Raw genomic sequence first — 24,720 nt, forward strand, 5'->3', positions numbered from 1 at the left:
GCCTTGGAGGAGATTATGTTGAGAAATAAAAAAAAAAATTCTTAAAAACGTTGTTTTTCTTGGTCAGGCCGGAAACTTATCAATCCACCCTCGTATCTTTTAAACTAAGATTATTCACAGACAAATTTTTATCATCACTAAGAGTATAATAAAATTTCTCAACAAAATCTGTATGCAAACAGAAATTTAAATTTGACTAACATCAGAAAGAAAAACTCTTTTAAACCAACTTAAAGTAAAAGTTCAACATGGATCTTAAGTAAACTGAACTTTTGACTCGGAGTTAAACTCCTCCTTAAACTTGGACAAGTTTCAATCTGATATGAAATAAGAAAAGAAATAAGGAAGATATGGAAGCTCAGAACCGCGTAATTTTGAACGTCGGTGGCGTGAGACATGAGACATATAAAGCGACACTGAAGAAAATTCCTGCCACGCGGTTGTCGCGTCTTACCCTTGTCAATTACTATCCAATACTCAATGAATACTTCTTCGATAGACATACAGGAGTCTTTGCTCAAGTTCTCAATTACTATCGGACAGGAAAACTCCATTATCCAGCAGACGTCTGTGGTCCTCTATTTGAAGAAGAACTCGAGTTCTGGGGCCTCGACTCTAATCAGGTTCATTTCACTTCAAACGAATTGAACCGACAGAACAAAGTGTTTGTAAACTCGCGTAATAAAACTTGACGATCCTTGCTCTACTATACCATCGGGAACGTGATGAAAAATAAATATTACTTCTTTAATTACCTACAGACCCTTTATATCCTCTTCATTTTTCATTGCCCTAAAGATTGATAGATAATCTTACAAAATTGATGATTTTTAAAGTCGGGAGTCTAAAAATAACTCTGTTCATGGTTTTATTCTTTGTGGAGTTTAGGATCTCTAATTAAAAAGTAAGGATAATCTAACATTTAAAAATGCTAGCATTAGTACCAATTAACAACACAGCCCTGTTTTTCAAGGACACCGTTGAGCAACCCTAAAATAATCGGTAAATCGGACATAATAAGCTATGGTCATATGGTGATGCCATTTTGTCTAGTATTTTGTAAACATAATACTCCAAAGAGTAGAAATACTCGCGGTAAAGGCCGTTTTTTCGGAGAAAATTAATTTTTTATGTAATAATCGAAAGACAAAGATGCGCCCTATTAGAGGCACTGGGAAAACACCACTATCGCAATAGTAGAATATTCTGCTATTTATCTAAAAAGGGACTAATCTACTTGATTCCGTTTTCGGGAGAATTCAAGGACAAAACAAAAAACTGCCACGATCTTGGGTCCCGAAGGATAGTAATTTTGCGTTTACCCGTTAGGGTCACCCATAAACAGAACTGAGTAGATCTTCTTCCTCCAGCATGACCAGCAACCTATAATAAGTTTTAAGAACTAAAAAATACCATTCGTTAGAAAGAAACACAGAGGTCCATTTTTTTCTTTCGCTTATTACAGGAAGTATTTCCACTATTTAGATTATGTATATCAAGCAATAGAGAAAAAAGGCTTTTCCGTTTTACCTTAGTTTATAAAGTCCAGTTTACCGATGACTTTCAGAGGTCATTTACACAGCCCCCCCCCCTCCTATTAATTTTCGGGTTTTCTATTGCCCACTGAAATGCGCCCCAAATGCGCCACTACTAAAAAATGTTAAGCTAGCTGATTAACAAAGATATCATATTTGAGTGGGGGGGGGGGGGCAGTGTAACACAGGTGTTAAGTCTTCTACAGTGATGTGCAATATTTTGGAGATATCATCGGATAGTGGCTCGTAACGAGCGGTTATGAGGGGGTTGATTATGGTTTTTTGTTAATTTCGAAAGTGGCGCATACAAACGAATTTGAAATCCTATACGAAAACATCTTTACTAATTTTTCTATTGCAATTTAGGTTATTTGGAGATAGCTTTGGATAGTAGACCGCAAAGAATGGTAATGGGGGGCGGGGGGTTGATTCTGGGCTTTTCTTAATTTCACAAGTGGCGCATATGAGCGCATTCGAAATTTTATACGAAAAGCTCTTCATAAAATTGTATCGTGCAATTTAGGTTATTTGGAGATATCATTGCATAGTGGATAGTGGATTACGAATTGAAAACTTTCAATTTTGTTGGTCATCATTCATAGTTATCTAATTTAAATTTTGATTTTTCAAATTGGGAGGGGGAGAGCAAGACGCGTAACACCTGATATAACTCCCACAGTTTTGTGGCGCACAAAATGTTATCGTTGGCGCATTTGAGCGCATTTGGTGCTATATTTTCAATTACAACAAAAATATTGATTTAGCGTGCTTTTTCTAAAGCAGAGCAGTTGTGACTTTATTTACCTAAATGAACCAAATAATGAAATCATCACAATCTTTTCGTTTTAAATTATTTATTTTTCGAATTAAATATCAGGCGTTAATTAATATAATTTTTAATTACGTGATAGTGCTTTATTTTGACATTTTTTTATTTCATAGCATAAAATTTAAAGCAGTTGAGTTGTTGAGCAGTTAAAATATTTTTTAGATATTTTTGATACGTCCTAATAAAAGTGCCACAGTGATTTAACACGAAGAAGTTGCAAGTTTGAATAAAAAAGTTTTCTTATTAAAACGAATAAATTAAAATGAAAGCATGGATTTAACTAATAATTTTAGAAGCCTTTTTCTTAAGAGTTTTCTCGGGTTCGCACTTTTCTTGCTGAAAAGTCTGCTGAGCTCTAAATCTGCCCTGTTTATGCTCTTAGAAAGAAATGTTTGTTTACACAGTGAAAATAAATTTCTTGGCTCTGAAAAAACTTTTCTGTAAAGTAGAATGTAGTCCCTCTCAACTACTCTGGAAGTGCAAATACTTGTTCATCTCTTATGCAGACTAATCATAATGCAGATGTACACTGTGCAATAGGGTGTCCCAAAAACACCCATCTTTTTATTACGCACCCCGCAAACTTGTTCGATTTGGTAAAAAATGGTTATTTTTGTGTTTTTAAAACAAAAGTTTGACTTGTTGATGTTACCATAAGCCGACAAGAAAAGCTTAACCCAGTTAACAAAAATACTACCACTAATAGTGAAAAACTATACTTCATATGAGTTAAAATATGAATTGATTTTGAAAACGTGACACGAAATTATTTAGATATTTAAGTACCTACATGTCTTGGTAGGATATATGGAAATTTGAAAAATATAAAATATGTTATTTTAAAATGTACCTTCTGTAACAGTTAATTTTTCACAATCTGGGGTGGTATTTTTGGTTTTATTCGGTTCAGTTTTTTTTCTTTAGCATCTGCTTTATTTTTTTCAAATTATGAAAACCGAGTCGACGTAAAGACAATCTGAATTGATGCACTACTCAGATAGTAGTTTTGAAAATGTATTTATTGTGATTTTCTAAAGTTTGACATGAATGGTTTTGTAATTTATAGAAAAAGTTCATAAATTTAATAAAAAAGAATATTCATGGCATAAAATATAGGCTGTCAGATGTAATATAAGCTATATCAAATAAAATTACAATTATTCGTTTTAGTTATGTTTTGTCAATGAATATAGTAATCTGCTAGTATCAATTACGGAAATCAACGTTAATGAAGTAACCTCCTCCGAAAGGAGATATTTTCAAAATTATGGCGCATCCCAAAAAACATCAAGTTTGACTCAGTAAGATTTGCACGACTTTTGTATTAAAAAAAGTTATTTTTTTGGAGATATTATACTTGACTTTATTATATTGTGAAGGGAGTGTAGCGCGCGTCCCCAAAAACGAAAATATGAACACACAACAATTTGCATAACTTTTTACATTCTCATCAGAGAAGGTATTAGATTTGTGTAAAATTTGACTCCCCCAGTTTTCGTCAAATGTCCACGTTTTGAGACCTCCTGAATCCGAAAAACAGGTTTTTTCGAATGTGTCTGTATGTCTGTATATCTGTGTGTCTGTATTTATGTATGTCTGTCTGTGAACACGATAACTTTTTAAAAAAGTAATCTATTAGATTGCCCTTTTGTACACTCGCTTAGTGCCCTAAACTAAAGGTCAAGTTCGTTAGCCAGCCATTTTGGATAAAAATTCAAAGAGCGGGGATATTTTAAATATTTTTGAGACCACTTATTTAAAAATTCAAAAATTCTCTGTAAGCTTATTCATAAAATTCAAAAAATTTAACAATTTATTCTAATGATTTATTTTGAAAAATCAAAAATTACTAGAGTTATAGAATTTTGAAAATCCAAAACAACAAACTAAAATGAACAACTTAGGCCAAACAACGAATGATACGAAAAAAATTCTAAAGAAGAAAAACGTTACTTTTTGAAAACCCTACAAGATTATGATAATAACTGTTTCAATTCGGTCAAAAAGTTGGAAATTCCAAATTTGATCGTGCAAAAAATTTTGAAACCACATTTTTTCATGATGTAAAAATTCTATGCACGGTTGTTCATACTACTTTAAAGCTTAAACAATTTATCCTCCTGATTTTTTTATAAACAGAAAATTGTCAGAGTTAGAGCATTTTCAAACTCCAAAAAAACAAACTAAAATGAACATTTTAGGCCAAACAACGCATGGTATGAAAAAAGTCAGGAGAAGAAAAACTTTGCTTTTTGAAAGCCCTACAAAATTATGATAACTTTTTTAATTTGGCCAAAATTTGAAAATTCCAAATTTGATCGTACCAAAAATTTTTGAAACCACATTTTTTCAAGATTTAAAAATTCTATGCACGGTTGTTCATAGCACTCAGAAACTTATATAATTTATCTCTATGACTTATTTCTACAAAAAGAAAATTATCAGAGTTAGATCATTTTCAAAATCCAAAAAAACAAACTAATATGAACATTTTAAGCCAAACAACGCATGATATGAAAAAAAGTCAAGAGAAGAAAAACTTTGCTTTTTGAAAGCCCTACAGCACTATGATAAAAACTTTTTTAATTTGGTCGAAAAGTTGAGCATTCCAAATTTGATCGTACCAAAACTAATGAAAAATTCAAAAATTTCATTTTTTGGTCAAACTATGCGAGATACGAAAAAAATGAGATAGCTCAAATTGTGCGCCCTGGAAAGAACCACGAATTTATAATGAATCACTTTTCGATATAAGCAACGAAAAAAAATGAGAAATAAACTGTTCATCCAAAAAAGAGCTATAATTTTTGATAGGACACGTAGTTTTTGCTTTAGTCGTAAAAAATAACATTCAACATAAAAATATTAAATTTGTTTAAAAAAACGACACAAGTTATGAACTTAAATTACCAGACAACAGTTGTTCGCCTAAAATAATCTATAAATTTATTATTAATTATTTTTCAATAAGACGAGTAGATTTTCTTTTAATCGTAAAACATAAGATAAAAAATGCAAAAATTAACTTTTTGGAAAAAGCACAGAAAAGACGAAAGAGGACATAGGCTCCTATATATGACCCTGAATTAGATCCTATCTAGATGCGCAGTCGTTTTTGTTTAATCGTAAAAAACAACATTAAAAATAAAAAATTATAAAAACAAGGAAATAAGAATTAGTATGATTCAATTTTTATGCATATTATGAATTGTAATGATATACATTTATTGAAATGATACATGTTTCAGAGCAGCTTAGAATACAATTTAAAGCAAAATAAGAAACAAATACAAAAATAATCATGATAAATACATTTTGCTTTTTATTTCGCAATTTTTTAATAAGTAATCCCTGACAGAGTTACATAAAAAATGTATTATTATTGATATAAAAGTGTTGTGTATAATGTAGAAAAGTTGACATGTTGGACAACATGAGTGCGAAGCACGAGATGCGTGATGAGAACGTGTTCGTTAAAGCCAAAAGAGCTTTAACAAAAGAGAATTCAAAATCACAAAATTACAGTTGTCAGTCCGTTAACCGTTGATTTTAAAAGTTCTGTGCCCGAATGCGGAAGAAATGCAAAGACAAAGTGCGGAGTGCGATTGCCATCAGTCGCGTGCCGTTGGTGCGCTCAAACTCTCCAGCTAAGCTCTTTTAACGAAAGAGAATTCACAATTCCAAAATTACAGTGGTGGATGTTCTGAGTCTTAATTTTAAAATGTTTGTGCAAGAATTTGCGAAAATATAAAGCCCGAGCGCGTAGCGTGAGATAAATACATAATCGAGCGCAAAGCGCGAGAAACAAAAGTCCCGCGCGCAGCGAGCAACGAGTATGTGCCCGCATAGCGGGCAGATTTTTTATTCTTTAATTATAAAAAAAGAGGAAATACTAAATTTTGAGCCACTTCTAAATCAAATTGGATCATAATCTTCTGCAGAGACATTAGTTAAGCCAAAACAAATAGTTAAAGTCAATCAAATGCACTTTCAAAATTAGGCGCTTATGCCTTTATGAACTCGGAAACCTGCAAATAGTTTTAATCACTTTAGGGCGATTTAGCTTCCCGTCCTCCGGAAAAGTGGTTAAGAAATTGTTGAGTAATAAAAATACGCAGTTATTTTGATACCAAATGGAACAATTTTAGGGGATGCGTGATCAAAACAAAAGATATTGGCTTTTTTTTTAAGATACCCTAGTGTGCAATGTGTAGTCAAGTGATTTATGGACGCCCCCTTAGGGTAGAAAGTTTTTCTTAAACCTATACATTAGGGTGCCCGGAAAAATGTGTGATTTTGAATATAGTGAACGTCACCCAATACATTCTTTCTTTTTGGTGAAAAAATTGCCACAATTTTTTGTTCTAATACAAATTTTTTAGGGGCCAATCAAATAATACATGTTTAAGACTACATAATTCTTTTACTTCTTAGAAGTATTTTCTTTTTATTAACGAGTAAGTCCTAAAGTTTAATTTACAAAAACAAACTAGTTTTGGAGATATCATTGAGTCTAGAATACGAAAATTTGTAATTTAATTAGTAATATAATAAGTAATGCTTTGAATTGGCCCAAAAACATTTTAACCTATAATTTTATGTCACATCTTATTTCCAGCAATTAAAAATTTAGTGAATTCGATAGGAAAATCGTTAGGTAAAACTTTTAAAAACACAAACTTGCACCGAAATCTAAAAATGATTTAGTATTTGTTTATATCTATCTGTGGTGAAAATAAATGAACACATATTTTACAGTTACTGCCAACATTTTTATATATTACGTTAATTTGAATATTATTGCGAATTCTCAAAAATTGATATAAATATTTTTTATCCTTCAGTCTTTTTTCAATGAGCCTAGGTATTTGGAATTTTTCTTTTCTATTCGAAGTGAAAATTTTCGTTCAATTTGCTTCAAGAAATCGTTTACGAGAAAAAATATAAAAAGTGGGGCTTTCTAGGAAAATATATTTATTTTTCGTATCAAATTTAAAAACATAAAAAGAAGATTGAAGAACCCCATCTTTTCATTTTATCGGATATTTAAAAAACGTGTCTGCTAATATAAAAGAGGCATCCTACACAGAAAAAAATTTTAGCTCAAACAGGAAAATACTGAAAAATCAAGTCAATAAAATCAAAATATATTTGAATAAAGTAATTTGCGTTTTTGAAACTATCAACTATAATCTCAATACAAAGAATCTGACTTAATGATTGTCAGATTTCATACCAAATCAAAACGTCAGTTACAAATTAATCGTTAGTAAAAAGGGCTGAGACGTGAAATAATTTTTATTCAATGTTTCAAAAACTTGCAAAAGTTTAAAAATTAGTTTTGCTATTATTTTCGTTTATTATAATTTTAAATATGCCCTCATAATCTGTTCTATTGTAAGGTAAAATATTAAATCAATTATGAATTTCCAACCTTTGACTGCAACCTTTCACTGCATGATATAAATCTGAACTTTTTTAATAAAAAGAAAAATATTCACCATAAGTGTATTTAGAAATTATTTGTGATTTTAAAGAATATTCAATTAAATAATAAAATTCGTAAAAAAATTGTAACATTTTTATCATTTAATTCAATAGCTTTTTAAAAATAAAATGTAAGGTCACAATATAAATATGGTGAAAGATCATTTTAAAAAATATAAAATATATAATTTCATTAGCACTATGTTCACAGTGTTCCAACGTTCTTAATTCGGCTATATAATATTTTTATTTCAACAATTTATTGTGTAATTAATTTAATATATACCGTTACTTTATTTTGTTAGTTACATCTTTATTCGATAGATGTTTCCTTATACAAACATACAAATTCTGCTGAAGTTCAAAAATAAAAAGTATTTCGTAATTCTGTAAACATTCTGTAAAACTCTGCTGCACTGCTTTAGTGATTTTCCCAATGTCATCATTTCGTTTCTAACAATATTTGTAGCTAAATGAAGAATAGATATCACTGGTTTGGTTCTCAATTTTTCCGCGTATAACTTTTATGCGGACTAAACCATTTTTGAGTCCAAAATATTTTTATACAAGTTTTTTTTCGTTAACAATGTAAGTGATCAAAAAGGAGTAGGAGATATTTTATTTACACATTTTTTAGGATTTTCAACTTTTGTCTATAAATTTTAATTATCTTTAATTGTTTTTGAGAAAAAATTTTTAATTCTATTTTACCAGAATAATTTAAAAAAATATAAAGTAGTAGTGTATCAGGCATAAAACTAATGAGATATATAGAAAATATTGATAGGCATTTTAAAAAAATGTTATAAAGTAGGGTTTTTAAGAAAATCGACTTTTAAGAATTCTCGAACATCCGTTGCCATTTAGTCATTTTTCAAATGTTAAGCGCATTTTGTGATAAATGAAAAGGACAAAAATTCCCATGTCGAACGGTAAATTTGAAGAAGTATTTTTTCACCAAAAGGAAGAAGTTTAGGTGGTATGTTTTGAAAAATTCAAAAACACATTGATTTGGGGCACTCTAATATTGAGGTTTGAGAAAAACTTACGACCCTAAGGGGCGTCCATAAATTACGTGAGTCTAAAGGGGGTGAAGATCAGCAAAAACTCTTGGTCAAGAAGTTAGATGCTCGTAAATCCAGACATTCACGTCTTATTGTCCTTCTAAAAAGAGTTCTTGAAAAGAGTTTTAATTTTTCAAAACTGATTTAATTTCAAATATTTTGCTCGCAATGAAGTAAAGCCGCGAAAGTAACCTTGGAAAGGATCAACCATGTATCTGTTGTCGTTTAGAGTGCTTACATTCTGGAACATTGATAGTGTATCGGCACTTTCTGGTACTTAAAACATTATGTGTTTTTTTTATTAAATGTAATATATATATACGCGTGTGTACTAAAAATTCCTAAGATGTGATGAAGGGAGAGGACGTTACCAATAAAAAGAATTTTAGTAGTAGCTTTGAGTATATCAATTTTAAAAAGTGATTGAAAGTTTTTTTTAAGATCAAGTAAAAAAAAGTAAAATAATAGTCCTTAGATTAATGAAAATAGATATAAATTATAAAAAATTTAATCCTGTAAAATATTAAATTTGAAATTGTGCTGCTACAATTTTTATATTGTAGAGCTTCTTATTTTTTGGATAATTATTTGATGAAATATTATGGACAATGATGCAGTATATATATTTTTGGTGCAAACATATAACAATGCGAACACTTCTCTTACCAGTGGAATATTTTGCATTAATAATTAAAAATGAAAATTAGATTAAAAACTACAAAATAATAGAAAAAAGTATATTGGAATGGTGTTTCATATGATTTAAAGTTAATAACTACCAAAATGTTAGTTTGCATCTTAAAACTCACAATACATACATTAGTAGAAAGGGCAACTTACGATCAGACAAAACAAATCTACAATAAAAAATCAAAAAATCATTACAATGTATGTTTTTACTTTATATAAACATCAAAATTATTTAACGCAATATTTTTTAAATCTCCTACTGCTTTTTTAAGTCATCGACAATTGGTGGACGTTTTGAAGTAAAAATGGGAAGTTATGGACACCCAAATAAACTTGCCAGAATCCATGTTTTGTAAACTTACTTCAACAATCGCGAAACTTTCCTCTAGTAAAAATTAAAATTTACGACCAGTCGTACTTAGCTTTTAAGTATTTCATTTACATAAATACTTTTCGTACATGTGGAAAGGTTAGTTAACCTCTTTTAGATTTTTATTGGCAATTATCAATTGCGAATTATGAATGTAAATAATGAGGAGAGTTTAAAGTAATTTTGTGGTTTAATTTTACTGAATTTTTCTGAAAATTTAAAGAATATTTTTTTATTCATTAGACCATTTATATTAGTAATATGTTTATCGTGTACAGCAGTATTGCTATTTTTTGCTTTATTGCTATTATTTTCTTAATATAAAATCTATTTTCTTTGATCTGTTTTCCGTGCTATCTCCCTTTTTGTACCATTCATAGGCAACCCTCCTCAAATTTCCAACCCCATTGATCAATATAAACCACCCTCGCCAAATCAGACTAATGCCATGACTCAACGAAGCTTCAGGCGAACAATTTGTAAAAGAAATCCGCATGGCCCTTGTATATTGTCCATTGCAGTGAATGATCATTAAAATGTTTTTTGGCAAAAATTCAAAAACCTTTCTGAAGTATCGAAAAACATACTGGCAGCACACGATTACGATTCCAGTTCCGTGTTTCAAATAATATTCTAAAATTTGACAAAAATTATTATTTAAACATTTTTATTATTATTCACGTAAGATAATACCGAAAAATAGTTATTCTTAGTTTAAATTTATTTAAATTTGGATCAAATAGCATAGGACCCACAGTTTTTAATAGCACAGTAATCATATAATAGTTTCTGATATGTATTATCTGAATGGCTTGTTCTTAATTAAGTTTAGTTATCTTCATTCATTCTACTATTAGAGAAAGAAATAAGCTGACCACTTTTTGTTATTTATGGTAATCAAATAATTAGCATTTCGTTTATCAATAGTTATTATCAATGATTAAATAATTGTTAAGCAATTGTTAAACAATATGATTCTAACTTTTATTTAACTTAACAATTTTAAGTAATAATTGCAACAGCTTAGATCACGAATTTAAGCAAAAAATGTATTTAGAAACAAAGTTTAAGACTCCCTTAGCTTAAAGATAATATTTGTATCAAATTTTCAAAAAGTAAACAAAACGTAGCATATTTCTAAGACGGCGAATTTAAAAACTGTCAAAACCCTTCAAAATTTTAAAATCTTTGAAATTCCATAAGAATCCTTTATAATCTTTTGAAATTCTTAGAAATTTCATAAAATCGCTCAAAATCAATTAAAATCCTTGAAAGTCCGCGAAATATTTGAAATTCCCTAGAAGATTTATTAAAATCTTCAACATTCGTGGCCGTCTATACAAATCATTCAAAATTCCTTGCAATATATTAAAATCTTTTAAGAATCATTAAAATTCCTTGAAATTCCATTAAATCATTTTCATTGTTCAAAAGAAATTTAAAATCTAATTTTTTACGCAAATACAATTTTCGAAAATCGTTTCACAATTATTTCCAGCACCCGTAGTTGTCATTTCTAGGAAATTTTTAACTTGCGTCAGGAGCACCAAATAAACCGTTTCAGCAAAACAAAGCATCCTACCCAGTTAAAACGGCAAACAAACAACCAGATAACAATATATCTGAGTCGAACTTGGTCATTCTCAAAAAAGTATGTTAAATAAAGCTTATCTGAAGTTAACAAAAGAATCTCAATACTGCATTCTATTAAAATCCTATTTTTTGGTTTCCAGAGTACCTACTACCTACCTGCGTTTACTGACATAAGCACAGTGAAGAAAACCTAGCAGAATAATTATTTATATTTGATGAAATGTCTACTAGGTAGAATCATGTTACTGGAGTACGCACAGCAAACACAGGGCCACACAAACGACTCTTGATATAATTGACAAGCTAGATGTGGACGGCGTGAGGCTTAGCGACGAAGAGATCGCTCAACTCTTCGGCCACGAGGATAAATTTTCTATAGGAACACTCAATATGTGGCAAAATCTCCGATGTCGTCTCTGGGCCATTTTTAATGAACATTATTCATCAATAATGGCAAAATGTATAGCTTCTATTTCCATCATCTTTATTTGCCTCTCAGTTCTCTGTTTTTGTCTCAAAACTAACTACAGTCTGACGATTAAAGATGCAGAGTACTTTAATGCGAATCTCACAAGACAAGAGAAGGAAGAAGAAGAAAAGAAAGTTGATTACGTATTCTACTACATTGAGCATTAGGGTGGTCCAAAAATGTTTTTTATTCGAATTTTTATGCAAAACTTCCGGAAATTTGTTCGAATTCGCAAAAAAATAAACCCATTTTTTAAAATAATATTTATAGGTGGCGCAAGCCCCATGAAGTTTAACACGTATTTCCCATAAGAAAAAAAATCGTTTTTGTACATTTTATTCAGAATTCTCAATATTAGGTGAATGTAGTTCAAAAGTCACCATTTTCCTTCACAATTAGTCACAAAACGCGATTAAAATATTATTTTTCAAATATTACCCCCATAAGTCTGTTTTATAGGGTCCCAAAAAACCCCCATAAGTGAAAAGATGCGTTTCTCGAGTTTTTGGCACTAATTATGATTTTTTTGCGGTTTTTTCAAGGCAGATTGTTTCAAATACATGAAATAATACTTTATACTGATAATTAGATGTTTATTTAAATTGTTTAAACAATTTATTATTGTTTTTAGCAACTTTCTCTTAGAAAAGGGTTAGAACGTCAAGGTTTTTTTCAGAATTTTTAAACTTATTTTCAACATTTTAGTTGAAGCAAAGTAATCATCAATTGAGGTTAACAGAAATAATTGTTTAAACAGTTTGTTAATAATTATAACAATATTCTCTTAGAATAATGCTACAAAGTTGCGGTTTTTTCTGAAATTTTCAACTTTTTGTCCACTTTTCACTAAAAGTGAGTAATTATTTAAGTTATTTCAGGAAAAATAATTGTTTAAACAAATTATCATTGTTTATAGCTCTCTTCTTCTAGATTAATACTACATAGTTGTGGTTTTTCCTGAAATTTTGAACATTGTATCACTTTTCAATTAGAGTGAAGTGATAATTAATTCAAGTTAACAAAACAATTGTTTAAACAATTAATTATCATTGCTAATAATATTTTCTTTGCTTAATGATAGAAACTTGCGGTTTTTTCTGAAATGTTTAACTTTTTGCCCACTTTTCACTTGAAGTGAGTTAATATTTAATTTAATTTGACAAAAATAATTGTTTGAACAAATTATCATTGTTTATAGCTATCTTCTCTTAGTGCTAAAAAGTTGCGGTTTTTTCTGAAATGTTTAACTTTGCTTTACCTTTTTAGTTGTGAACAAATAATAAATAAACATTAGAGAGAATCGTATTTTAAATAGTATTGTATTGTTTTGAGTAAATTATTTTTGTTCTTTTCCCAATGCTAAAAAAATTATTTAAAACCAAAAAGCTATCATAGAAAAGAGAAAAAACAAAGAATGGAATAATTAAAAGTAAAAAAGAAAGAGATTGTTTAAAAAATGATTCTCTCTAATTTTTATTTATTATTTGACCACAACTTCCTAGCACTTATCTAAGAGAAAATGGTTATAAACAATTATAAATTGTTTAAATAAGCATGTTTGTTAACTCACATTAATTATTACATCGGCAAGTGAAAAGTGGACAAAAAGCTTAAGAGTTTAGAAAAACCGCACCTTTTTAGCACTAAGAGAAGATAGCTATAAACAATAATAATTCGTTCAAACAATTATTTTTGTCAAATTAAATTAAATATTAACACACTTTAAGTGAAAAGTGGGCAAAAAGTTAAAGATTTAAGAAAAAACCGCAACTTTCTATCATTAAGCAAAGGGAATATTATTAGCAATGATAATAAATTGTTTAAACAATTGTTTTGTTAACTTGAATTAATTATCACTTCACTCTAATTGAAAAGTGATACAAAGTTCAAACTTTCAGGAAAAAACCGCAACTATGTAGTATTAATCTAGAAGAAGAGAGCTATAAACAATGATAATTTGTTTAAACAATTATTTTTCCTGAAATAACTTAAATAATTACTCACTTTTAGTGAAAAGTGGACAAAAAGTTGAAAATTTCAGAAAAAACCTTGACTTTCTAACCCTTTTCTAAGAGAGAGTTGCTAAAACAATAATAAATTGTTAAAAAAATTTAAATAAAGATATAATTATCAGTAAAAAGTAGTATTTCATGTATTTGAAACAATCTGCGTTAAAAAAACCGCAAAAAAATCATAATTAGCGCCAAAAACTTGAAAAACCCATCTATTCACTTATGGGGGTTTCTTGGGAGCCTATAAAACAGACTGATGGGGGTGATATTTGAAAAGTAATATTTTATTTATATTCTATGACTAATTGTGAAGAGAAATGTTGAATTTTGAACTCGATTCACCTAATATTGAGAATTCTGAATAAAATTTACAAAAACGTCTTTTTTTCTTATGGGAAATAAGTGTTAAACTTCATGGGGCTTACGCCACCTCTAAATATTATTTTTTGTTAGAAAAAAATGGGTTTACTTTTTTGTGGATTCGAACAAATTTCCGGCCGTTTTGCATAATAATTCGAAAAAAAATTTTCTAATGCATTTTTGGACCACCCTATTGAGTATGCCTGCAATGTTTGGTTCACGCTGAAGATCATCATCCGCTGTTTTGTAGGTACATTGGATGAGTATATTCTTTTTTACGATTAAGTTTTACGGGGTACTATATTATAGTTAATGCGATGCAGAGAAGTCATATCAGATGAAGATGTCTAACAATTTTTCCTCCAATCGAATACTATTTAAAGGTACCTATATCCTCTGGGCGCGTATTTAAGATTTAAGAAAACCTATATATGCGTAAAGATAATATAGCTCGGATAGTGTAATCATAAATTGAAAAGGCAAATTGAAATAGGGGAAGGGCACCAATTACTGAGAGGGCCATTTATCGAGACCATATACTGAAAAAATAGCTGGTTGGGACAACTAATGTAGTAGTAGGGTCAACTACTTTCATTTCTAATATATGCTGCTGTCCCTGAAGTGGCTGTGGTTACTACCATTCTTATTTTTAAGAATAGCAGAAAGTGCCCTCAATACTATACTTATTGTTGCAACAACTCTCGATACTTCTCAGGGCACCGAAGGGTTAACTACTCGGATTTTTGGTGTGCACTAGATTGCAAGATTGCAGAATTGCATGAGACACGTGGAAATTCTACGAGGGCCCTCGTGGAGGGCCCAGCTCGGTTGCCCTCAAGGATAAACGATTCAAATTTCAAAGTCTAATGAGTGAATATTTTTTCAACACCACAAATTTTAAGGTTTCATGAGTTCAGACTTACAAACAATGCATTTCTGTCAAAAATTGGATGACACTTTTTTGAAATTCGAACTCTCACAATGTGGGTGTTCCATAGGGGCCCCAGAGGGGATCCAGCTCGGTCGCTCTTACGGATGAACGATTTAAATATCTAAGTCCAAAGGACGTATATTTTTTGACACTACTAATTTTAAGGTTTCATGAGTTCAGACTTACAAATAATGATTTTCTTTCAAAAATTGAATGACACTTTTCTGAAATTCGAACTCTCACAATATGGATGTTCCTTAGGGGTCCCCACAAGGGATCCAGCTCGGTTGCCCTCACGCATGAACGATTCAAATTTCAAAGTCCAAAGGACGTACTCGTATATTTTTTTGACACTACTAATTTTAAGGTTTCATGAGTTCAGTCTTACAAATAATGATTTTCTTTCAAAAATTGAATGACACTTTTCTAAAATTCGAACTCTCACAATATGGATGTTCCATAGGAGCCCCCATAGGGGATCCAGCTCGGTTGCTCTCACGGATGAGCGATTCAAATTTCAAAGTCCGAAGAACGTATATTTTTTTGACACTACTAATTTTAAGGTTTCGTGAGTTCAGACTTGCAAACAGCGAATTTCTGACAAAAATTCGGAAACACTTTTTTCAAATTCGAACCCTGACAATATAGATGTTCCATAGAGGCCCCCGCTGGGGGGCCCAGCTCGATTGTCCTCACGGATCAACGATTAAAATTTCTAAGTCGAAAGGGTAAATATTTTATATCCTAAAAAATGGACATAAAAAATACGTTTTAAAATATGGTTCATGCATTCTAAAATTTCAAAAAACTATGAATACATCTGTCCCGACAACAACTTTTTTCCCGTTTTTTTGAAGATAACAATTCTTAGTTTCATGTTTTATGAATATTTTTAAATTTTAATAAAAAATTATATTTCCCGTCATTGTAAAATGTTTTATAGTAGTCCACAACGCAAAACAACAAAATATTACGCGATAAATAAGTGTAATCAATTTAAATTATTTATTTAATAATTATTTTGATATTCCTGTTAACAGTTTATGTTTTTTACATTTACAAAACGTCGTATAATAATAAATAATTAGAAAAAGAGAGCTTAAAATTTGGTACTTTAACTTTTCTGAACTGTAGCTTATGAGGATGACTTTTTCATCGAATTTCAACTTGTCGGTTTGGCGCAGTGGTTAGCACTCCCGACTGCTAGGCGATAGATTCAGGAATGGATTTTGTAGGTTCGATATCCCGTAACGTTAGAAATTTTATTTGTAATATATTGTTTAAAAATGTAATATATTTATTCACTCTACGCAGGACTATTAATATCTGTAAAGAAAATACTCACAATCAATTAATATTTATTTTTTAAATAACTTTTTTGTCATATGGTTAGAGTATAGCTGTACGGTACTAGTTAGCACTGCCGCAGTATTGCCGCCCATGGTGAATTTCCTATTGGAACAGTACTGTGCTAGTAGCGATATACAGTGCTCGCCAGCCCAGTACAAAATAGTGTTCTCATCCAAGAGATATTCCAGTACAGGTTCCAGCACTGGCAACCATGAGAGATCCATGATAGAAGCCCACGTTGGGCCCCTATGGATTAGCATGTCGTTTCCATAAGGAACCACGTCTGGATTGCCCTCATGGATTCCGCAAGACATGAGGGCAATCCATGTTGGCCCTGACGGGGGCCCCCTCGTTTTTTCCACACAAGATGTTTAAAAAGATTTCAAAACAAACGCAGGCTTCGATAAATGAATAAAAATTTAACAATTACTAATTTTTTACAACTTAAAATAAAATTAATTTCTCTTTTTCTATACAAAATTTGTAATTGAATAAAAAATTACAATCGTTCAATTTTTATTCATCTATCGAAACCTGTGTTTATTTTGAAATCTTTTTGAATATTCTGTTACAAATATTTTTTCAAAATTTTATTAATGCTATTTTTAATAATTTTCTACGCAATTTTACTCAGATGTGAAAGAAGACTTATTAGTCGATAATTATTAAAAAGGTAATGAGTTTTTCCTTGTTTGGCAATTGGTACAGTTTTGACTCTGTTCCACTTATTTGGAAAGTGACCCAAACACAGAATTCCATTTACAATCTTAATAATTATTACGACTGCTTTTTTAGTCAGCTGCACATATAGAATTTTTTTTTAACGAAAAAAGACGATTTTTTAAGAAAACACATGAACTTTTAGCTAAGAAATTAGAAAATTAAATAATTTTCAACCGATAATAAAAAATTCTCAATGAAATAGTTAAATTTTAAACTAAAAAATATAAATTCAAAAAATCTAATTTTTCTAAATAAATAATTACATCATTTTTATTTATTCGTCTATTTTTTGATTTTTTTAATCGTTCTAAATATTATATTGAAATTAATTTTTTTTTAAATAAAACTTTTGAATAGCGAAATATTTTCAAAACTTCTAAATATCGCTTAAACCTACTCGAATTTTCAAAAATTAATCATTATTTAACTTTTTTTAAATTTCTATTAAAATGATAAATCTTCAAGAATAAAGAAGCATTTGTCACCCCATAGATGATTTATCAACTAAAACCATGTATTTGAACGAAAATTATGAATTTTTTCTACAAATAGATAAATGTTTAACCAAATAGTTCAAATTTGAACAAAAAAGATGAAATTACAATCAAAGATTGCAATTATTCTTAAAATTCACATTAGCTTTTGGTACAATCTTTGAGTCTCCTAAACTGAAGTTCAAGTTCGCTAGCCAGCCATTTTCGATAAAAAGTCTAAAAGTGAGCGCATTTTGAATATTTTTCAGACAACTTTCTTTCAAGATTGAAAAATTCTCTGAACGGATATTTACACTATTCAAAAAGCCGACCAATATTAGGTGAGACAAGATTATGTCAAGGTTTCTGTTATCGTCATGATAATGTTTTTCTTTCATCGAACTTGAAATTCCAAAAGCAAAAAGTAGATTGCGAGTTCGAAATCACAGAACTGTTGGTGAGATTCCTTATATCCGCAATGAAGGCAAAGATAAGTTTTAATTCGCTTGAATCAACATCACAATTCATTTTTAGCTTCTGAAGGTTTGCAGCAATGTATTCGAGAAATTGTCATTTCGAGCGCATTTACTATTTATGTAAATAAAAAAATGTTTTACAGCTTTTTAGAATTTAAGATTTTGTTGCTGATATTGTGAAAATAGAGACTACCCTATACCAAACGTATGAATATCCAGATTAGTAACATTATAGAGTAAATGCTTTTCATATTTTCTCTAACATAACCTCACTTTTTAAATCTAACTCCATCTGCCCCAAGTGCATTAGTCAAACAAAAATCATTCCAAAAGACTATTAAAAAGATTCAAAAATATATATAATTAAAATTCATTTGTGGCTATGTGTGTGTGTGTAATAGCTCGAAATTTAAACCTTGTTTGTCAAAGTATAATAGTTTTCTTCGAAATGCAAACACTTGTCGATTAATTCAAGCAATACAAACAGATAATGTAATGTAGAATATTGAAAATGAGATATGTTGTATAATGATATATAATGTAGAATATTGAAAAATTGAAGTTTGGTAAAATACAAAGTTAAAAATATATTAATATAAAAACTTTTGAAATTCAACTAATTCAAGATATAAAAAATTAAGGGGCCAGATCGGGCCTACATTTTAGATGCCTAGATCTGGGCTCCACCAAAATTTCCGCACGGGTAGACATCGACGTGAAAGTGGCACAACAACTATGAAAAAAACCTAGTTTTATCAGATGAAATCGTTTTGTGGTCGTATGGTGGTCATTTAGTGGTCGATTGGTAGTGCTTGGTAGACCGCTTTTGACGTTTGGTCGTCAAAATTGAAAAAGATATGGAACTTTGAAAAAAATGACCAGCACCCCAAAATTTTACTATTATTAATTTTGTTTGCACAAATCGCTCCGAAATCCTTTGGTGGTATTTGGTAGTCCACTTTTATCGTGCAAAAATTAAAAATAATGAAATTATTGCAATTTTCCTAATTTTCTAAAAAAATAACAATTGTGAGCGCGCAGAAGATTCCGCGCATGCGGTCGCCTGGCGTATTCGTGTACTTGTCATTGGCGCGAAAGTTTTAAAACTAAGAATGCCAGAAATACGACAGAAGATATTAAAAAGCAGAAGAAGCGATTAAACGACCAGAGCTGACTATCGAGAGAATATACCCGAATTCGAAAAAGCCACAGTCATTGGACGGATTAAACTCTACTTCCAGATCGAATTTTTCATTACTACTGTATTCTGGTATTTTATTAATTTATTAAGAATACTGCCCTGCACATTACTGAAAACCAACTTCACACTTGTAAAAACTATCTGTATTATCCATATAAAATACTAAATCTGAAAATATTATTGAGTGGAAATAAGATAATTTTTTGAAAAATTGATTCTTTCTTTCTAAATTCTTGATCATTTTTGTTTTTTAATTATTTGAAATGAACTAATGTTATCATTGCCGCAATTATTTTTCCACGTTAAAAAAACAAACCCACTCGATACTATTTTGATTTATTTATTTTGTGTCGCATGACGTAAGAAAAATTAATTTTTTTCAGAATTTGTAAAGTGATCATCGCATATTTTTATATTATGATTCTCTCCAGTAACGCCCTTCTCGTATGAGATAGATGGCAATTAATAAATAATGTATCGTTTAATTATGGAAGACAACGCATGTTAACTAAATGGTGGTACACATAATAACAAGTTTTATTGTGTACAAAAATTACTCAAATGTAACTTTATTTTTCTTAAAATATAAAATTGCTTATTTTAATTGAAGAAAACTGTTTTTATATAGTATTTCCTAGAAATAATATCACATGAGTTATATTAATTCGATGTCACATATTCTTGTTGTGAACTAAGGAATAAGTCAACATAGTATTTTATGTGTAACTGTTTATAATAAGTTATCTTGAAAAGTAAAAGTTAAAGTAAAAGCGACTATGGAAATTTGACCCCTTAGTCGACCTTGCTGACATTGTCGTACCTTATTTGACACAAGAGTAAGTTTGAAGTTAGAACAAAATAAGAGAGGTCAAAGAGTGGTTAATTTTTTTGAAGAAAGTGGGTTCTACCTTCTCAATGGAAGATCTAAAGGTGACAGCCCGGCTCAGTGCACTTTCGTAAATAAAGAAAGCTCATTTGTCATAGATTTAGCTTGATCTAATTCTTTGGGCACCCAATTAATTCAGGATTTTCATGTTTTACAAATACCGACACTTTCCGATCACTTACCAATAGTGATAACGGTACTAACTGGAAATAACTTTAGTTGCAAAACCAGAAATTCTTATTATAAGTGGAATGAAGAAAGAAACAAAGAATACAAGGATAAAATTAAAGTTCCCCCTAATATTTACTCAGCGAGATTAACGGTAGATGAGCTTTCGAACAATTTGATGTTATCTATAAAAGAGACAGCGAAAAAGTAAAATCTGATTATAACTTCAAGTAAAAAGCTAGGTTATTTGAAACCGTGGTTCGACACAGAATGTAAAAAAGTAAAGAAAATCTCAAATGTTTACTCAAGAAATGAAAGCAGGAGAATTTTCAGCCGGACAGTCTTAAAATTTATAAAAAAAGTAAAAAAGGCCATGGGAATTTTTTGCATTCTAAGAGGGAGGCTTATAAGAAAGATCTTTTGGACTCCTTATCAATGACTAAGGCGTCCAGAAAATTTTGGAAAATAATTAATAGTTACAATTTCAGGCTTTCAAATAAGGAATTTATAGACTTAGATACATGGGAGAAACATTTTAGATCTATCTATCCTCATCGGGACCCTTTTATCTACTCACTAACGATTAATATTAATAGAAATCCCTATCTCGATGGTCCAATTACTTTAGAGGAAACACTTCTCAGTTTAAAAAAACGTAGATACGGCAAGTCTCCCGGTCCAGATGGAATTGGATATGAATTCTTCAAGAACCTACCTGGTAATCTGATTTTATATTTAAATTCTGTATTTAATAAAATCCTCGAGGAAGAGAAGGTTCCCAAATCGTGGTCACAAACTCATGTTAAGATGGTGTATAAAAACGGGAAAGTATCTGATCCTTCAAATTACAGACCTATCGCATTATTTAATTGTATTACGAAAATATTCACGCAGATACTTTCCAAACGACTGATTGACTGGGCTGAAGATATGAATCTTCTTCCAGAATGGCAGGCGGGTTTTAGAAAAAAGAGCGGTTGTATGGACCATGCTTTTACCCTAAACTCGATAATTCAAAATAAACTTGCTGCTTTCAAAGGAAAATTATTTGTAATTTTCGTAGACTTAAAAGGAGCTTTTCCCTCTCTAAATCACAGACTATTATGGCACAAATTATTATCTAAAGGATGCGGTTCTAAGTTTACTAGACTGATTGTAGACTTTTATTTCAAGGCTAGTATTTCAGTGAAGTGTCAATCAGGCATATCCAAAGCAGGAGATATCACGAAGGGAGTTTTGCATGAGGAGGTTTTGAATCCAACTCCTTTAACTGTATTTATTGCTGATCTAGAGGAATTCCTAAAGTCTAAGAGTATTAGAGGTGTGTCGATAGATCATTTAACTGAAATTTTACTCTTGGCTTACGCTGATGACTTGGCCCTTTTCGCTGACTCCCTCGTAGGAATGCAGAAAATTCTTAAATGTTAATTTTCATATTGCCAGCTGAATGATTTAGAAGTAAATGTAGATAAAACTAAAATTATAATATTTAAGAAAGGAGGGCATAGGCATAACAAGAAATATCCACCATTTATGTATGGGAAATCCAAAATTGATATAGTCTAATGCTATGATTATTTGGGTACACCCTTTAATCAATCGGCCTCCTTTGTAAACGCGAAAAACATGGCTGTTAATAAATGCAGTTTAGCTACAAATTTTACGTTAGCTTTAATATTTAGACTAAAACTCGACTCTTGGAACCCAATTGTACGACTTTTTCAAATTATGGTTTCAAATGTTTTATTATATGGTGCGCATGTATGGAGCCTGAGATACCTCGATGTAATTGAAAAAATTCAAACATCTTTTTATAAAAGAATACTCTGTGTTACAAAAAGCACAGCAGGATATACAATTAGACTCGAAATAGGTGCGGCACAATTATCTGTACGTGTCTTTAGTTTAATTTGAAACTGGTTAGAGAAAATCCTGAAAATATCGGAGGACCGTTGTCCAAAAAAATGTTACCTAAGATTAAGAACTTTGGAAAAACTGAAACCCAACAAAGCAATATTTAACTGGGCGACTCAGGTTAAAAATATTTTTGAGGAGATAGGGAAGGGATATGAATGGGAGTGCCTTTCTCTTTCTAGTTTAGAAAAAAATAAAACATCTTGGATTAGGGCATATGATAGTAAACTCCATCAAATGGACCTACAGAGAGCCCATTCATCTTCTTTTTTCCTACTTTACCCAGAATTATAATTAAAAAAGAAACTCGTAGGATGGATGTGAATGTTGGGATTTGTGACAGTTGTTATCAGGATTTAAGTCATAGCGAATATGTGTATCACCTTTTAGTGGAATGTCAAAGTTTTGCAAACGAAAGAAATTTATACATAAGCAAGGAAACAAATATTTCGGAGATAAGAAATGCGTGGCTTGATATTTTAAATGAGCCGAATAATGATTAAGTTACAAGAATGGTTGCTTTCCTTAATCAGATCATAGTAAGAGGTTAGTTAAATTGTAAGTGATTGAATTAAAACTATATTTAATTTAGGTTTAAGAGAGTCGTACTTCTTTGCATGAATCGGTTGATTCTTCAACAAATAAAGACAACTATAAATATTATAATTAGATATTTTTTCGCTTTTTAGCGATACTCATTTTTCAAATATAATTATGAATTTATGAAGTAAAACGAATAGATTAAATTGTGACGTTAGAACATCGATCGAATACTCTTAAGATCTAAAACTCTGTAAAGCGTTGATAAAGTATCAAATTGAATTCCTTTTTATATAAACTTCTTATGTGTTTTCACGTAATTTCTTACGTTTAAAGAATACTGCAATTTTAAAAATAAATTAACAGCGTATAAATTTAAGCTAAAGCTAATCTTTGGTTTAAACGGAGTTTGGACTTAACTTCTACTACATATTTAGAACCAAAAAAGAAGATTTTGAAATTTCAAAAAATAAAGAGAAAACTAAGAAAAAAATTTAATTAAATCTCAATCTACTTGGATAAAAGTTTTCAGTCGCCAAGTGTTACCAAAAAACAGGAAGAAGTTTCGCATAAGCTAAATTGCCATCCTAATTACAAACATTTTCATTTGAATTTACAGGCAAAAGTTGGTGTTCATTTTCCACGAAAAGAAAATCTGCGTTTGAATAGTAAAATCTTGCATCTGGACCTTATCATGAATTCAGAAAGGACAAATTATTGATATTCTCTTCCACTCTGATCTAAGAAGTAGAGTTCAATCCGTCCACTGACTGTGGCTTTTTAAAATTTGGGTCTATTCTCTTGATAGTCAGCTCTAGTCGTTTAATCGTGTCTTCTGTTTTTTTTAAATGTTCTGTCGTATTTCTGGAATTCTTTAGTTTTAAAACTTTCGCGACAATGACAAGTACACGAGTACGCCGGGCGACCGCATGCGCGGAAGCATCTGCGCGCTGACAATTGTTATTTTTTTTATAAAATTATAAAAATTACAATAATTTCGTTGTTTTTAATTATTGAAGAACAATAAAAGTGGACTACCAAATACCACCAAACGCTTTTGGAGTAATTGGTGCAAACAAAATTTAAAATATTAAAATTTTGGGGTGCTGGTCATTTTTTTTAAAGTTCCATATCGTTTTGAATTTTCACCACCAAACGTCAAAAGTGGACTACCAAACACCACTAATGGACCACCAAACAATTCCCGCAAGAAATTTTCAAAAATATTAAAAAGTTAGATGCTAGCGTGAAGTTAGCACCCCAAATTTGAAAATTCGATAACTTTTTCAATGTTGACGACCAAACGTCACAATTAGGCTACCAAAAACCACAAAACGACCACCAAACGATTCCATATGATAAAACTAGCTTTTTCATAGTTGCTGTGTCAACTTCACGTCGATCGGGTAGACGCTTTGAGAGACTCTTCTATTGAATTTGAAGTGAAAAAAGGTTCAGACTGCTGTGTAGACAGTATGTGTAACGTTTAAATCGTAAAAATAAAATTAGAAACCGGCGAGATAAACATATTATCGAGCGCTAAGCGTAAGAACTACAGTCTGTCAAGTTAAAGCGTGGGTGGCTTTACTCGCAGTCGGTAAGGTGTATCGACATGATTTTGGTGTCAAAATATTAAGAAGAGCTCCCTC

The 24,720-nt window shown here is 30.6% G+C and overlaps 1 pseudogene; it reads left to right on the forward strand.

Moving 5' to 3' along the window:
* Positions 1 to 350: 350 nt before the first annotated feature.
* Positions 351 to 24,720, forward strand: part of LOC117181204 — a 127,931-nt pseudogene continuing 103,561 nt past the window's right edge.

This window comes from Belonocnema kinseyi, chromosome 10 (genome assembly GCF_010883055.1).
Source record: "Belonocnema kinseyi isolate 2016_QV_RU_SX_M_011 chromosome 10, B_treatae_v1, whole genome shotgun sequence".
Taxonomy (NCBI): Eukaryota; Metazoa; Arthropoda; class Insecta; order Hymenoptera; family Cynipidae; genus Belonocnema; species Belonocnema kinseyi.